We start from the raw sequence: 19,201 nt of genomic DNA, 5'->3' as shown, positions 1-19,201 counted from the left end.
AGACCCTGAATTGGCTTCTGCTGTCGTAGGTGCATAAACTTAATCTCTCCCTCCACAGATAACAGATATAGAATAGTTTTTCTATAATTTGGAATATGATCTGCTCTCTTCCTTGTGCTTCCTACTGTTCTTCCAAGTCAGAGGTAAAACTACAGGAGGAAACTGTAACAAATATCAGTATTATTAAAATTTTGTCTGCTGTATTTTGTGTATTATTGGTTAAAGAGAGATAAATAACAGTGGCTTCCTACATTATCTTGTCTCTCTCTCTCTCTCTGCTACTCCATTAAAACTGTTTCACATATGGTTGAGGATCCATGCAAAAATAAATGACATTTCCTCCACCTAATGTGACAGTATGTAACATGGAAACAAAAATTCATTTAACTTCTGTCATCTCCAAACAAAATACTTAACGAGCAGTTTGGAGTGGCAGGGCAGTGCTGAACGGCTTGTTCTCAGCAGAGCAGGATAGCAATAAAACAATATCTGATGGATGTCGGAAGTTCGTACTTAAAGGATCTGTTTTGTGATGCACAGCAGACAGAAGATTTGGGGGATGTTACAAAATGCAGCATTAAGAGAGCTCTTCTCTTCACCTGAGTGTGCAAAATGCCTGCAACACTGCTCTATTGGCTGCCAGCTATTTTGCTGCCAATTGGAGCATGGTGGAGAGAAGAGCAGCCCCAGGCCTCCTGTTTTTTCATGTACTGGGGCCAACTCCTACTGTGTAGAGATGTCTTCTGGTCACACCCTTGTCCTTGCACTCTGGAGTCTCCCCTTTCAATAACAGGACAGTGCCTTACTCTGAAGTGTTGCGTCTGTTTTCCTGCTTTTTTTTTGCAGAGTATCTCAGCTTCTTCTTCTGGTGTTTGGAGGCTGAGATGAAGGAATGGCAACAAGCAAGAAGCAGGGCTCTACTTTTCTGGTCCCCCCCAACCATGATTCCATGCAGTTCCCACAGAATCCCAGTTTCTCAGACTGTCATATACTTTCCTAACACCAGTGCCTTGCTACAAAACAGATTTGCCCATGCAGAACCCTTCTGCTACTGTCAAGAAAGAGGCCCTGACTAAAAGATTAAAGGTGGAAACCGTAAATCAAGCTTATACAACCTTTTCTGGGAATGAGCAGTTTCAGAGCAAGGCACTGCTGTAAATGGATGCATGTCAATGGCAGGGTGTGATGCCCAGATGAGGCACAGGCATAGGTATTGCTCACCATAGCCTGTGTCATTGTTAGTGGCCTCTCGTGAGTCAATCAAGCTACTTTATGAGCCACAGCTATAATTTGGCCTTCTCTGCCCTCCTGAACACATCTTGGGATAAATATATTCTGGGGATCACAGAAAATCGCAAATTTGTGCGGTAGCAGCTGGATCTGTCTTTCTTGTCTTTATGCATTTCACGATTCTCAAAGCTAAGCAGATTTGGTCCTCATTAATGCTTGAATGAATTAAAAAATGTGTATTGCTCATGGTACAAGCTGGAGCTAACTATTTTCTATAACATATAGGCATTTCTGTAATCTTTAGAGAGCTATATTGTAGAGGCATATTTGTTTTGAAAATATACACAGCTCTACAAATTTTCTCACAGAGATGGTTTGGTCCTTTGAACAAAGCCATTAAAAAGATGTTTCAAAAAAAAAACAAAAAGAAAAACAAAAAAAAACCCAAAACCCTGGTGCTTCTCTGGGTTTCTGTGAGGGAAAGGGAGGTTATGGTTTGCTTTTTTCCCCCCACAAATACGATTCACATACAGTGTAAGTTCAAATTCCCTAAGAGCAAGATGAATGCGAAGTGCACATTTACCATTTCTTCCCACAAAGGGAGCTCAGGTCAGAGAATTTCACATGTCAGAGTAGAAAATACAAATCTGTGTGCGAGTGTGTGTGTGTGAGCATGTGCGTGTTTTAAAGCAAAGGCTCATTGCTGGATTTTTCCATGGGAACTTCTGAAGTAAAAGCGCTGTGATCTATGCCCGACTTGGCCTCATCCTTCTGCACAATTATAGAAGGGGAAACAGCATTCACAACATTTTCAGTGTGTTTCTCTTGGTGTCATTCTGTTCTTTGCACTACACTATTCAGGTTTTGCAATTTGTTTTAAATGGCTCGTGAATATGGCTCTCTTTCTTCCCTTGGGATACTACTCCACAATCTAACATTTCTCAAAATTAGAATTTTTCCTCCAACCCAGGTGTAAGACTTTATAAAGCGCTGAATTCAAGTAGTAATGCATATGGTGCAGATGTTTCACAAGGGGACATTTATGTGAAGTGCTTCCATTGAAAAATGGGAATAAAAGCAAAAAACCTTATTAAATGAATTTACAATATATCATGTGTAAACATGCTTTTATTTTGCAATTTCACTACAAAATTAGCAATGCATACAGATGTAATAGAGTATTGCTGCATAAAAATTAATTATCAAGAATTGTTTTTTTCCAAAGCTTTGGATCACAGCAAATTAATTAAAATTCTTAATACAAAAGAAGGAATTTCAAAATGTGTTTTTACTAAATATATGTATAGTACATTTCAACCTTTTAAATTTTGCAAATGTAACATGTTTTTTTCCTCTTTCACTGCCTCTTTAAAAAGAAAGAAATTGAGATCTACCAAGTCCATAGCATATATCACTGTTTTTATTCAAGAATTCTTGTGAAAATAGAGCACTTCCTTTATTCACAAAAATCATAATTGCAACATACATAAAACCTGTCAAAGCTCCAATTTCCAATATTCTAATGAATATCAAAAGAGTCCAGCATTTCTGACTTTGACAAATTGCAAATGAGGTTTTATTCATTAAGAGGGCTGCTAATGTTTATTTAAATGCAATTTACTGTTGCATTATTGATTAGCTACTGCAAAATTATCTTACAAGGAGCACGTGTAGCAAGAAGATTTCAGGTTGAGAAAGGATTTATCTAGGGAAGGCCTGTAGGCTTGATTTAGGCCCCAGGACATGAGAGTTTTAATTTATCTGGAAAGAAAGGCCTGGTGGAAGGTTTGCTTTGTTTGCATTTAGACAGCAGATGAAAGGGGTTTTGATGTTGAGCTGGGAGAAAATGGCTGCCACTCTTGTTATTCACAGAGAGAATTGAGCAAAAGAAAAAAATTTATTATAGGGGGGCAAGATAAAATGTCTTCCCCCCCCAGTTATTTTCAGGATCAGTCTATATGTGTCTTATTCTCTGAAGGAGAAATAATAAAGAAAATGTTGTTTGTTTTCTAAAATCTCTTAAAAAAATATCTGTACTGTATTTATTACTGACTCTCATTTCTTGTTTCAGTACTATACAACTGAAGTGAGGTTGCTGTATCTGACTCAAAAGTACACATTAATTCTGGACCTATATATTTTAATGAAAAATAAAAGTACAATGCTTTCAGTGTCTCTCACCATAAATAGACATTTTCTGGCAATGTCTCACTGTTAACAGCCCCACACATAAGAGGGTGATACAGAACCTCTTTGGCTTCCACATTAAGGTCTGAGGCATTTGCAGTACTTATTTGTTTTAGCATTGGTTTTGTCTACAAGAATCAATTAACTGTGTAAACCATGAGCATGAATCCCCTCTTCCCTAAGAGGCGCTACCATAAAATTAAAGAAGACTCATGCAGATATGAACCATAGAGAAAAATTTAAGAAATTAAGGGCAAACACTCCATCATTTTATCAAACCGAAGCCTGTGCATACAAATAAAGCCACTGGGTTAGATGGAATCTGGTGAGCAGACAGATTCTAGTTTTGGGATAAATTATTTTAAATTTCCAGCTTGGAGAACATGTGTTCAATAAGGCAATGTGCTGCTTCAAAAGGCATAGTTCAAGTACACACTATCAGGTCCTGAATGTCCTTTTCTGGACTCATTACAAACTGACGGCACTTTTCATCTCAAATGACAATCAGGAAAACTTTGATAGCTCTCAGCCAATAGCAGGGAGGAAAAAATAATCCTACTGAAATTAAATCTAAAACTCAAATATGACACCAAGACCTTTCAACTTGCTCATTATTCCATTAAACCATCTGTAAAGGCACCATTATTCATCTGAAATGAGTTTAGAAAAACTTTCATTGTGTGACTTGGTCCACAAATGAGAGTGACAGGAGAAGAATGATATTTTCCTTTGGGGTTTATACCTCTAGTGACTCTGATGATGATGACTAAGTATCAGTTCTGACAAGCTGAAGGTTAATTACTTACTCTGCATTTCAGGTCTGTCAGAGCAGAATATCAGCATCGTTTTATTTAGCAAAAGTCAAAAGTAGTTGGTATTTACTTTGAGCACAGAAAACTGTTGCTCTAAAGACCACGTGTCTATCTTCAGGGTGCCTTAAAACGCTTCTCTGCTTCCTACTTCTGCCTCATTTGAATTTCCCTCCCTTTTCCAACTTCCAAGGAGTCTCCCATGGTAAAGTACTTCACATCAGAGAAGAATGTGATCAGTTCAAAGGTTGAAATGGAAAACAAAGTAGGTGGTGTAATTCTGAGAAAGATAAATAGACACATGGCAGTACATTAGAAAATACACATTATTAATGAAAAAGTCTTCTCAAAGTCAGGCAGGTGACAAAAGCCTTTCCCCATGAATGTGACATATTTGGCTTACTAAATTCAAATGGAGAGGAAAAGAATTAGGTGAAGTTGCTGCAAAAAAAAAAAAAAAAAAAAAAAAGGATCTGAAATGTTTCAAGTGAAGCACTGTTAGGTAGACTAGGTCTGGCCTTGGGCTATTCTAATTTCTAATTATTTGGCAGATCACAGTTTATTTAAATGGAAACAACAAAAACAACCAAAGAAAGTGTTTCTACATATTTCCTATTCTTCTAATATTCTGGAACTTCCCTGAGCAGCAGTGTTTATACCTTCCTTCTGATCCTGACCTTCATATGTTCCCAGACTCGTCTGTTTCCTCCCTCTTGCCAACTTCTCTGCTCTCTCTCCCTCTTTTGTGGTTCTTTCTATTCTGCTCAGAGACCCTCTCCAGTTTTCAGGATTAAAGTTTACCACAGTGAAAGGGAGACTTTATGAATGCGTGCATCTTCTCATGTCAGTAGCCTGAGTCTTTTGCTCTCCTTATTATGGGATCATACTCTCATATTATTATTCTGTTTCCTCAGCTATCTCCCCTTTCAGAAACTTGTCTTTACCACAACATTTCTACATATCACATTCCTGCACTATCATATATTAGAAGGTTCTCTTTGCTTTGCGTCTCTTTGATTCCTTTATGAGGATGTAAATGTGAAAGAAGCACAAGTATCTTTCTCTAACACCTGTTTAGTTTGGCTTTATTTGGGTGTGGTTAATTAAACCTAGATTTCATCCAGCTCTTGTTGCTGACACCTGAATTCCTGTACTACTTGCATATATACTGTGTCCCATTTCCTTTTTCTAGGCTCTAGTATCTTTTCCATGTTTATTTACTCAAATTATACATAGAGCTGTCCTTTTGATTGCAGGAAAAATTGTTCCCAAGCATTTTCTATACATGAATCCTATTCTTTCCTGAGTAGCTACAGCTAAAGTTGGAGTTTTTTTGAGATCCAAGATCAAAACATGAGTACTTCTATAGAAGCATCACTCATTAGGGAGTGAAGGTTTGAAGGTTTGATGTTTTTGTTTGTTTGTTTGTTTGTTTTTTTACAAATACATGTCTCTGAAATTAATGCCTCCTCTTTATTTCCATGAAAAAATTTCCATATATAGAAGCAAGAACTGACACTAGGAGCACAATTACACTATGATGGAGAAAAAACCTCAGCTACACTATTTTTCAACACAGTCACCAAGGCTATGCACCTTCACCAGCAATGAACAAGAGTCTGTATGCCATACTTGTAACAATCTGCACCAGTGAAGATGTTTTACTGTCACCACTGCTGAAATGTATCACCCACTGCCTTGTTCTGCTCACATCCACTGAAGCAGGTATCAACTAATTGTCAGTGGGTATGATGTTTTCTACATAGAGGAATTCACTTAAACCCTTTTGCTTCATACACACTTCCATGCCAGATACCATTTTATCAGACTGCCCCTCTGCTGCTATCTGTCACGTGGCAACAAAATGTAATGAAATATTGAAGGGAATGATCACCATCTGGTGCCATACCACCAAGATCTTCCTCTGATGTTGTGGGCCAGTGTAATAAAATAGAAGACATTACTTTTAGAGCAGCCTTCATATTAAGGGACATTTCTGTTTTCTATATGGTTTGACTTTATCTTAGAATCAAACTTTCCAGTTAGTTTCTTGTGCATTTAGTGCACTGAAAACAATACTGAAAGTTGTCTTCTATCTAAACTGTAGATCGTAAAAGTTTTTATTCTTTTCTTTGTCATTCTCAGGATCCCCCAGTATTTAACAGGAATGTTCTACAACTTCAAAAGTTTGATGATCGTTATCATTATCTACCTCAGGTCCAGCACTTGAAAATGAATCATATTTCTCAGTATTTTTCTCTATAATCTCTGTTCCAAAAGTAGAGGTTATTTAATGTCATCTTCTGGGTCAAAAGGAATGTCAAACAAAACAGTATTCTGTATATAATCAAGCAGAATCCTGACATCTATATATGATTTTGGGGAAGAATGCTTCATGTATATGCTGAGTCCCAGTGCTCTCTTCTACTTTAAATATATTAACTTGAGGATTTGACATAACAGACATATAAAAAATTTGGTAGAAAAAGTAAAATCAGAAGGACTTTGCAATGTGAGGATACAGAAACAGAAAAACAATGGTATTGATGGAGCATACAAGACACCTCACAGTCAGATAAAATAAACAAGGTAACAATTATCAACAGCTAATGCAAGATACCTATGTTAGGCCTAAAGAGGAAAAGTAAAGTGTTCATACTTTCAAGCTTAAATTCTGTTCAAGCAATGAAAATAGAAAACAAACAAACAAACAAACAAACAAAAAACCTTTGGTAAGTGTTAAACAAAATAAGGCAAGCCAAAAAAAGTTCTGAAGAGCTGGTTGTTAAATGTGTAAGAACTAAAAATGAATTCTCTTCAAACACATCAGAGGCAGGACTTATCTGCAGGGCCAGTAGATGATGGATATAGCAAAGGAAAGCTCAAAGGAAATAAAGCCACGTTGAGAAGCAAAATGAATTCTGTGCTTCTTTGTTCCCTGTGAAAAGGGGAAGGGAGGAAATACTGGGGAAGAGGGAACTTGACTTTAAAAATAAATAGTTAAGTATTTCAAATCTGTTCAAGTTCCTCAAAGGAGTCACTGGATGCACAGGCCAGGCTGATGTGATGGCAAACTCTCTGCATGGTAGTCTTCAGTTACTCCATCAAAAGCTCCAGAGGTAATCATCATATTTGAAAGTCCAAAGGCATCTAACTCTGTAATGAGACAGTGGGATAAGTTATTTCCCCTTTTTAATGATATTATTAATAATTATTATAATAATTATATAGCTATATAATAATCATTATATATAATATACAATTAATATATATAATATATTAATATAAAATATATATAATATAATATATAATTAATAATTAATAATAACAATAATCTTGTAGGTAGAGGAAGAAAGACAAAAATCTGTAGTATACAAGTACAAGAAGGAGTGAAAAATAATGAGATTTAGGGAAAGAACAATATTTCTTACTAACAATACTGGCAGGGTTGTTAGACTAATAGCTACATCAACAACTCCTATCTGGCCTGGCAAAATCCTTTGGAGCCAGGTGCCCCTAAGATCCACACCTCAGGTATTCTTAAATAAAACTGCTATTAGTGCAAATGTTTTATTATTCTGAGGACAGAGAAAGCAAATTTAATCATACAGTCTGGCTTTGCAGTTTCATTTTCCAATTTGTGAAAAAAAAAAAAAGCAAGTCTCTATCACAGTAATAAATTAGCCCCTGAAGAGGCTATGGTGACCTGAAATCTTTCACATTTGACACTGTTGCTGTAATTTTGGAAATAGTATTTATGGAATACCACATTTGAAATTGGGTCTGCTTATTAATGGAATATAGAAACTGTAAAACCTATATATTTACCAGTTTTTAAAAAAGCTTTCTGTAAAGCCATTCACGTAACCAGTTATTTGGGCTGAAAAGCACTCTACATGGAAACACCAGCTTTCATGTCAAGGCCAGGAACAGCAAGGCTGTGTTAGATTCTTTATCTGAAATACTACTTGGAGGAATGCACTCTTAGTAGCAAATTGTCAACTCACTGTGATTGGATTCTTTTTGAAGTAGGCCTTTTTGTGACTCATTATATGAGTGCTGCTTCAAAAGTAATGCCTCCTGTTTTGTTATGTTGGCCCACAACATCAGTGGCAAATGTCAGTGGTATGGCAGTAGGTGTTGAATCTTCCCAACAATATTTTATTACGTGTTGTTGTGTGACAGATAACAGTGGAGGGACAGTGTGACAAAATGACAGCTGACATGGAGGTGAATGTGGAGCAAAGGGGGGTCATTGAATTCCTCAATGCAGATGAGGCAACAATGAGGTAGTATGCGGAGGATTTCAGCAGTGGTGACAATGACAGTGAGTCACCTTCACTGGTGCACATTGTTATGAGCATGGCACGCAGTATCTTGTTCGTTGCTGGTGAAAATGCATAGCCAGTGGTTGTAACTGTGTTAAAAAATTGTGTTTTGTAGCTGAGAATTTATCAAATAGTGCAATTGTTCTTTTTGCATGTATTTTAGTTTCCATATAAATAGTAGGAGGCATTACTTTTAGAGTGATCCACATAATAACCCTAACTCTAATTCCTTTTATAATGAACTATTAAAGAGATGTCAGCAAGAGCTGAGCTGGTGGGGCAGTCTGTGGCACTTTGCTGGTTTATTATAGATAGTTCTGAAGAAACATTGCTCTACTATAAGAAAACTAAAGAAATCTAAAAAGGGAAAAAACGTGTCAGTATTTATTGATTCAATCTTGTCACTGTACTCAAGGATAAAGATGACTTTTCCACTTGCAAGCCTTCAAGACACCCCCAAGCATCTGAAAGTCAGCTTCTCTTCTCACTTTTGAAGAGCCTGTTAGAATAAGCAGGCTGATTCTACTTTTGCATCTCCAAGTTCATCTCTGATAGACAGATGGAACTACAAGGTAACTGCTCCTATCTCTTAGCTTCCAGGAGATTCAAAGGCATTTTCTCACTAATGAAACAAATTTCTCAGATACAATATGTAAATATAATAATAATAATAATAATAATAATAATAATAATAATAAATAATGCAAGCAGTGGATTAGTGTGTATTAGATTTAGATAAGCAAGGGAAACTGAACTTTGTTTCAGAACATTGCATTGCCTACAGCTCTGTATGAAAAAGGACAAATTATGAATCTAAAAGAAGCACTTTTTAGCCTAACACAGTGCTATCAATTTCAGTGTTAAATTATTCAATCTGCATCAAGGATCTTCTGTTTTCATAGTGATTCATCTGCGATAAATAAATAAATAAATAAATAAATATTGGGTATAAAATTAAAGGCTATCTTATCTTTGGCCAAACAAACATTACGCCTTTCGCACACAGGGATAAAAGAGAGGAAATACAAAGCTTTATTGTATGAGGTAATGCAAGCCTTGTCTGCAGATGAAATATTGGTCTTACAGATCACTGTGCTAGTAAGTATTTCTTTAAAAGCCTGGACTAAAACTGTTCACATTACCCACTTTAGCAAACACCTACTAGAATGGGCTTCCTAATAAAAGTACTGTATACTGCTGTGCTGACTCCCCACATATCATTTTCTTCATAAATCGTCCCACTGAAAACACTACTCCTGGAATAAGGTGATATTCCAGGTTAACAAAGCTAGTACTAACCAAAAAAATTAACAACAAAATAAGAATGCAGAAATACAGCTCCCAAAACACCACGCTACAGGTTTATGAGATCGGAATGTGATGGATTTGGTATAGTCTTACTTTAGTGGATGTTGCAGAGAAATTTCTTTTTGAAATAATCTTGACTAGAAAATACTTGTGTCTGAAGGGCTTTCAGTTGCTAGATTCTGGAGATGCTAAAGACAAAGAGCAGTCATGGTTTCTAATCATACTGTGATATTAATGGTTATTCTGACCAGATTTTAATACCTTTCTGCAACAGAGAAGTGGACAACAGGACATAGGTGACATTCATAGCACATCCTAAAATTGGTGTTGTGAAATAACAAAGGATAACACAGAGAGGAAATTATGTGCATAAGTAGGAAATAGCAGCATCTAAATAAAAATAGGGAATCTATTCTCATCAGCTGAGAAAAACAGCCCACAAACTGAAAACAGAGGACCTCAAAAACTAGAAGAAAGCTGGAAGATAAGACTAGGTAATACAATTGGCATGAAATTATAAGAAAAATGATTAATTGTGTGAGGGAATTAAGCTCCAGAAAATTAAAATGTGAAATTGGAGATTATTTATGTAGAAATGTTGTTCAAGCTCAGGAAAAGAAATTTACCTCCACTTCTTCCAAATTGCCTGGGTGACTAAGAATGAGGGAAAGATGTCCAGACAACCTGAGATGATGCAGCAGATCAGGTGCTGCCCCTATGGGAGAGACGCATGACAGCTGTGGCAAGCAAGGCAGTAGCTCTGCTGCTGCTAAAAGACTAGCAAATGCTGACAAAATAATCAGTAGTTCCACTCCCACAAAAGTCAAGTCTTATCACCCAGTCTGTCTCCGCTTGCTTTGAAGTCCAAGAATATTAGGGGACAGATCATTTCCCAGGGTATAAATGCACCTGAATTTCTTAGGTAGGCATAAATATATTAGGTAGGTATACCTTTCTTAACTAGAGGTGAGCTACGACTAACTTCTATTCAACATGTTAAAGGGAATTTTTGTGAATATATTTTGAAAAAGTTTGAGTAAAGCAATAGAAAGAACTTTATCATAGAGACTGATCTTAGTAACCTCTTTAGCTTTATTTATTCATTTGTCATTAATAATAAAAAGTGAAGGTACGTTGAGCATTGCTTTCTGCAAAAAAGGTATTAATTATTCCTCTCTCCCAGAATTAGCAAAATGTCATCAATGACTCATTTGCAAATTCTAGAAAATATGCTCCTATCCAATTTTGCTTTCAAAAATACCCCAATCATTTTATGATTTAAGCTATATTCATCCTTCAGATCACTCTGATTTTTCTTTTTACAAAGAGATGGATTGTTCTTAATTTTTCATTGGTTATAACCAACAATGAATAATAAATTAGTTTTATTATGCCACATAGGATAGAGATAACAGAAATTAGTTTATTGCAAACTTATCTTTATAGTTGCATACAAAAAAAATGTCATCTAAGATGTCTGATGACAAACTGGAAACTTCAATCCATAAAAAATTAAATAGCTAACACATAGCTAGGAGATATATTTTGGAATTACAACCAGGTAGTTGTAAAGGAGACTTTGCTTTTTAATTATTAGTCTTATTGAATCCTATGCATTAGAAGCATTATATTAAATTAAAAAGAACACAAAAGAATCCTTAGGGAGAAGGGGAAAAAAAACCCACAAAACAAATATCAATCTTGCAGCTCTTTGCTTTTTTTCTTGGAAAAGAAGACCAGTAAGAAGAATGAACAGAATGGTATATGTTATACTGCAAAACAGCTTTCATTCTCACATAAATCTTTTCAGGCTTTCTTATTTGGTAGAACACAGGTGACTAAATGTAAGTGCAATGTAAGAGATCTTGTAGAAAAGCTAAGAGAAGATTTTGAAGTGGTTGAAAAGCAAAGAGATAATGCTTTCATACTAGATTAACAAATCTATTGTTTATTGCCTCAATGATATGGCATGCTGTGAGGTGCCTATGCTCATGCAGTAATGATTAGCTAGTTGGCTAACTTCCAGATACTAATGTTATTAACACTATATTGTGAAGCTTCAATGTGACGCTGATTTTCTTGTGCTGTATGTTGCATGTAGAAAACTTGTATTAATCAATACAAATTATTCTCTAAACAATAAGACACAGTGGGGGTGAGCAAGAAAGGTGGGAAATAAGGTGTTAGTGAAAATAAATAAATAATAAATAAATAATGTAATGTGCTCTGCCCCTAATTAATGTTAAAGGAAAATCTTTGAAAGGTAGATGTCTAGTGAGTAAAGCAGGCCACAAACCAATAGTCTGTGCTCTGTCAAGTAACAAGGTTACGATGTAACCCTGGGCAAATAAAATTTTTCTCATTGCGCCTGAAGTAAAATAAGGATGGCTTCTCCCCCCTGCGTTCTTTCTGCTAAATCTTGGGTAGAAAAGAACAGAAAGTTTTAAAGTATTAGAAGCTTGGCTGAGAAAGCTTTGTACTGGACAGTATAATTTTTGTAGTAGGTGAATTGAAGAATTTAAGATACTGTATTGAAATAATATGAACATGTAAAATAAATAAAACATGGAGTATAGGTAGCTTACTGGCATCACAGTTGCTTTAGCTGGTTCTCCATCCCTTCTTTTTGAGGTAATAGCCTCAGGCATGTACTTCTTGAATTGCTCATCACACCATAAATCCTGGTACTAAGTAGAGGGAATGTAGTATTTGACAATATTAACTTGGTTGGCAATTGAATAAGAGCATGTAGAGTTCAAATGGACTGTTAGTGTTTATAGTCCACCAGCTTGTGCAAAAACAAAAAAAATTCTGTTTATTTTCCCCCCTGCTTCTTTCTCTGGTTTTGTGCTAGAAATTAGAAAGCCAGGATGATGGGTCTAGTCAGAAGAACTCTATTGATTTCATGTTCACCTTTATGGACTATCAGATATTCACTTCCTGCCTCAACTGGCATTTTCATGAACTGCATCTGACAAACATTTCACAGGTGTGTGATGAGTCAGGTGCTTTTGGAGTGTCAGTGGGAATAAAGAAAAGTGTTGTGCAAAACACTGCTTCAACTAGTCACAGATCTGTTGACCAAAGAGGTCCTGGCTTGAGCCAGATTTCCATGTCCAGACTCCTCAATACATTTTCACTTTACTTTGGTTTTAGTCACACACATCCATGAATATTAAGCTACTTCTGAGAGCTTTTAGCATTAAATGGGTAAACTGAGACCACAGTGCTTACTGCTGGTGCCATTTATGTTGGATTATGTGTTAGGGCCAGATGAGAAAGCCATTTCCATACATCTTTAGCATTAAGCATATGAATGGAATGATTGACATCAATGTGACTACATAAATAATTTTAAATGTTTGAATAAAGCATGTGCTAACCCAAGGGCTTAAGCTTTCACTAAGCAGTTTGAGCACACTGCAAACTAAAACAAACAATTATTCTGCCTTTATTGGTCAAAATATTTCAGTACCTGCTTAAATTTAAGCTGGACACATAGTCCCAACTGCGATCCATGGGACTACTTTTGTGCTTGTGCCTGAAGCTAAGCATATGCTTAATGAACTGCTCAAGTCGGGCTTGACAATAAATGAGGCTGCTGGTATCCAGAAGGTACATCTGCTTTCCGTGGTATCTAAACGTTGATGGGATTGGTTTATACTGGAATGTTTTACTTACATGTTTTACCTCTCAGTTGGAGTGGACAAAGGGCATACAACACAGTCAGTAATAGTCAGTTTTTTTCTTTTTTTTTTTGGTTTAGGTAGAGAATATTTAACTCTTGTAAATCCTAGGCAGAAATTTGGCAACTCTAGGGTCAGCAGTTCAGTTCAGAAGCAATGATGATTTGAATGAGTTATATGTTTTTTCTTTAGTTACTTTTCTAAAACTATTTAACACAGTAGAAAGTGTCTTCAGAACTGCAGTGTTTTTTTTCACTCAGTACAGCATTAATTGAACAAAAACAAACATTTTTTAAGATCATGTTTTTTATCGGAAGAACCGAGTTTTGTTTCCTATTTTCATTATAAAGGATATGAAAAATATTATCAAGTATTTATATTTAAACAAAAATATTTTAGAGTTTTTTTTTTTCCTGAAAATGTAGAAGAATGGAAGCAGTCCAAAAGCCTTGAAAATATTATTAGTTCTGCTGAGCAAATAAAAAAGATTTCTTACTTTGTCACACAGTACATCTACTTTGTGTCTTTACACATCCCTAAAGCTGAATTACTAGTGAAGCAGGTGACTTAGAAAAGACACAGCTTACTATAATTCAGTTCTTTACACTTTTCACATCATGCAGGCAAAATGGGGCTTGTGTATGAGGGTGTACATGAGTAAAAAAATTTCCATGAATATACATTTACTATGTTGTGTGCCTATGGAATGAAGCTTCATAGATGGAATGGGAAAAAAATAGAGGAATCACAATCAAGAGAAAACTGCAGAGAACAGAGATTTGAGAAAAAAAGAGAGCTGAATGATTAAATACTAACCATAAAATAGTTATTAGAAAGGTACATAAAATGAAGTTAAAGCTTAGCATAAGGAATAAGTAGACACAATTTCAAATATGACAGATAATAAGAGGGTGGAAAAAAAAGAATAAGCCCAAGTGGAAATTAAAAATAGAGATATGTAAGAATCTAAATGAAAAGTTTAAAAATATGTATATTAGCAAATACTTAACTATTAGCAATTGTTTGAAATTGTTATCAATTTAAAGGATTATCAACAGAAGTTGAAGATTCTGAGGGAATATTCTGACTTGTTTGACACTATAATAATGAAGGGAATATACTTATGATGATTATGTCTCTAATTAAATAGGATTATTCCTGAACTAAACTTCAGCTTCTCTTGGTTAGTCCTTTGATACTCCACTTACTTTATTCTACTTGTAAGATGATAAAAACATATCGGTCAATAAAAATAAAATGGAAACCTGTGGAACTAGTGAAGACTGCAAAAAACCTCAATTTTTAGGTATTTAATATATCCAGATAATGGAAGTATTTACCATGGGAGCTAGCAGACTCTCCATCATTTGAAATGTTGCAAGTGAATGCATTCCATTCTGAAATGCATCATTTATTCACAAATTGTGTGTCTGATGAAGAAATTGTTAAGATATTTTTCTCCGCGGAAAGATTGGCAGCCACAGCTATTGTGAAGTGAAATATACTGTCAGCGCTGTTTCAGAATAGCTTCTTGCATAGACATGCTGTTGCAGAGTGACATCGTTTGCATGTCAGGATAGTGACTATGTAGGCGAGAGCTCCTACAAAATAGCAAAGTTCCCAATGGCTATGACTATCTTTTTCTATCACTAGGCAAAGCCTAGCTAAGATGTCCCACATTTCATGTGCTTGATAGCCAATGGCATCTGTGTTGCCTATCTTCAGTAGCTTGATGAATTCCCCCCCAACAGTTTTTTTACCTACTCAAAAATTTTGTAGATACCATAGGAGGAACAAAGTGTTCCTTGTCCTTGAAATCTCTAATTTGCAGATTGCTGTAAGTGTAAGAAAATATTGCTTCATTTTCTTTTCTTAACACTTTTCTCATATGTTTGCTACTGGGCTCTTGGAGATCCTTTTCTCTGAACCAGAACAGTAAATCTTAGGTCTTTTGCACCTCTTTACTGTGGTTCAGCTATCCCTAGCACAGCTAGCATAACTAGTAGTTACTTTCTGTTGATGGATAATTTTGTCTCAGACACTTTCTACATCTAACATGCAACTTCTTCGTGACTCAGATAACCCAAATAATATGAAAGTTTATTGCCTCCTTGCAAATATTGGTAAAAGTGAATTTAAATTGAAATGAGATCTTGTTATTTTTCTTGTATGTCTAAGGTTTGTTGTGCTTCTCTCTCTAGAGCTAATGTAGATGACATCTAAGTGCCTACAATGTAAATTAAAATCTTTCCACACATCAACATTTTTATTTATACAGCTGGATTCACCAATGACCTAGTTATATATTTTTTCAACTTCTGATTTATCTTCTTATTTGTTTTTCTGTCCCAACTACTATGATAGGCATTGATTACAGTTATAAAAGTAAAATTAAACAGATATAAAAAAAGCTTTTCCTCACCCTCATTCCTTAAATATCACAGTAAAAATAAACTTCCTATGAAATAGAAACCGTAGAACTCTCTTCTGTCATTTTCATTCTCCTGAAGATCATCAGGCTGTAGTTCTTACTACTCCTACATTTGCTCTTCTATACAAAGAAGGATATGGATCCTTCATTTTATACTTATGCAGTACACAAGATTATATCTTAAATAACTGAATAAGATTAACTAACAACATTAGACTCTTCACCCAAGTACATTTTGAACAAGTGCAGAAAAATCAATGACACAGGGGAAAAGATACATCCATATGGTAACTCCCAAAATATGTCGATTGCTACTCAGAAAGAACGCTTAATTATATTTTGTAGAATATTTGAATTATAATGTAGGTCTTTTGAGTTTCGTTCATGCCTTATAGAGTGCAAACAGAGTGATTATGAAAAAGTATGCACTATTCTTACTCCTTCCCCACTCTCCTAGTTCTTCTTTTTCTTTTGTTAACAATAGTTGTGTACCTTCAACATCAGATGAGAATATGAGATCTCTACTACCACAAGATCTCTACTATTATGAGTTAGGTGACTCTCAAAGTTTGTTTTTATTTTGTTTAACTTTTGCTCTTTGAATGGTCTCAGACCTTGCTCCTTTCAATGATGGTAGGCTCTCTGTTGACATCAGAGCCAGCACGCTTCTCTTTGATATGAAAACATCAAGGATCTGATCAAAGGCTCCAGAACGCAGAGCAAAGAAGAAAGAAGTCCAGTGAATGAACTCTGGGGTTTGTGGGATCATCCAGATCATCCAAAGGGGCTATAGGAAGAATAAGAAAAAAATAAATCAGCTGCTGTTGTGAGCCTTGTGACCAGAAATCTGATGGGATGCAATGCGTAAGCTTGGAAAATTGTGTTTATGAGAAATACTTATGGAATTACAATGAGAGGGCAGATGCAAAATTGTTTGTTTGTTTATTTATTTATTTATTTTTCATGTAGTAAAATGTTGGTAATTTTTATAGATGATAATAAGCAACTTACCCTTGGTAGAAGATAATCAGGTCAGGAAAAACTGAGGCACAGAAACTAGACGTGGGCCCTGGTGGGTGACACCCACATGTAGTGATGAAGATGGCTGATCTCATTGTGGGGACACTCATGATTATCTTCCCAAGGACATGGTGATTCAGAGCAGTGCCAGAGGAATGGAGGAAAGCAAATGTCACTTCTGTGTTTAAGAAAGACAAGAAGAGTATCTGAGTGAACTGTAGGCTGTTGAGCCTCACCATGAACTCTGAGGAGGTGGTTGAGCAGTTAATCCTGGAAATGTAGAAGAAATGATTAGGAGTATTCAGCATGGATTAGGAGTGTTGCAAGCAGGTTGAGGGAGGTTATCCTTTTGTCAGATCATCTTCATGTATGTTAGGATTAAAACAACAACAGAGAGATAATTTCTTGATGATTCAGTTTTGAGGAATTTGTTTTGTGTTTTGCATGTTACACCTCCAATGGCTTTCCAGTAAATTGGAGGTGGAAGAGGGAAAATAAGAGTAGATAAATGCAGCAGAGATATACAGAATTTTAATTATGGCTTCTGCACACCAGTAGTTTCTGTTGATTTTAGCTTTTTATTTTCTTTATCCTCATCATCCTCACCCACTACAGGTTAAATGCCTTTTCCTAAAGTAAGCCACCCCCAGAGATGGGTGGTGATACCTGCAGGTAGGGGAGATAAATCTTTACTGCATTAAATGCTGACCCTGTCCTTGCACCCCACAAGTGTGTGGCATTCCTGCTATGAGCTATCTCACCTGATAACTCCAGATTATCATTCTATAATTCCTCCCACTCTGCTGTTGACTCCCTCCAAACATTACACTCGCAGATGGTGAGTATCTCTTTCTCCTCTTTCCAATAATCATTTGGCCATGCCACAGCACACATAGTTAGTTCTTTTTAATCTTTCCCCATAATTAAATAAAAAGCCAATTTTAAAGGAACCGTAATAAAGTTGCTTATTTTTATGTATTGCAAACGATTAATAAAGAAGGGTGCCATTTTAATAAGGACTTCAAACAAATGTTCTTTCATCTCTCAGCTCTTGAGAGTGTAGCTGCTGCTGGGGAAGAGGAGATGTGTTATGCCTGCTGACACTGGGTTTCTCATTCATGGCCATTTTTCATACCTGCAAAACAGTTTGTGGACTCTTTAAGCAGAGAAGTGGGGGGAGGAGGGAGAGAAGGTTGATAGGTCCACATTAGCTCATTAAAAACTAAAATACCATTTCTATTTTACATAATTTAACATGGCAAACTATTAAAAAAAAAATAAGGTGAAAACTGCAACCCCTAGGCATGCGTTTAAAACATCCTCATTTAGATGCTAATTTTGATTCCTAGTGTATGGCTGGTTAAAAAAAAAAGCCATTAACAAAGGGGCAGATTACTTAAAAGGCATTATTAGGCAAATATGTATGAGTTTTCTGATACCAAGTGGCCCTTTTATGACTGAATACAGCTGCTAAGTAGAGTGACATGGAGATATTTGTTTTAAAAGGAAAGAAAAAAACCCACCAGATTAAAAAGATATAAAAAACAATAATTATATAGAGTGTAAATCCCACAGGTGAAAAAAATAGTTTAAAATGCAAGTAGTATTTCCTCCATTAAATATTTAGAAATGTGAGACTGCAGGTGATGTGTGTTACAAGCTGAATTCTAGGATATAGCTAGCATTTAGGTAATAGTGAAACAAACATGAAAATGTTGCTATTTAATTCTAATCATATATTTTGTTTTGTGTGTTAGTAAAACAGCATTGACAGAAAAGTGAAATGAGGAAAATAACAGGCAACATGAGAGGAAAGTGCATTCTTTCCAGCTGAGATTGAACTCATGACTGGCAAAAATAAGGTTATAATGATATTAAAATGAAAACTGTTCAGACAGAAAAGATATAAATAAATGTAGTATTCTGTATAAATTAAATGAATAGTAGGGGATGGGCAGATGGTTGCTTAACTGCATCACAGTAAAAGAACAGTGAACAGGTCTTCACTAAGCGCTCTCTTTCTGAACCTGAATAAAATTTTCTTTAACAGGAGAGAGGCTAAAGGAATTTCAAATCCTGAGAAGAACTGAATTTGAAATGCAGAGCTAATTTTGACTCTGCCTTGGTTGTCAAGGCAGTTGAGTAATTTTTGTGTTCTTTGTATATTACCGAGTTAAGAATAAGGTGGCTAAGCCAAAACAG

Source organism: Coturnix japonica, chromosome 2, assembly GCF_001577835.2.
Source record: "Coturnix japonica isolate 7356 chromosome 2, Coturnix japonica 2.1, whole genome shotgun sequence".
In the NCBI taxonomy this organism is placed as follows: Eukaryota; Metazoa; Chordata; class Aves; order Galliformes; family Phasianidae; genus Coturnix; species Coturnix japonica.
The sequence above is the reverse complement of the archived record's forward strand: the minus strand, read 5'-3'. Positions refer to the sequence as shown.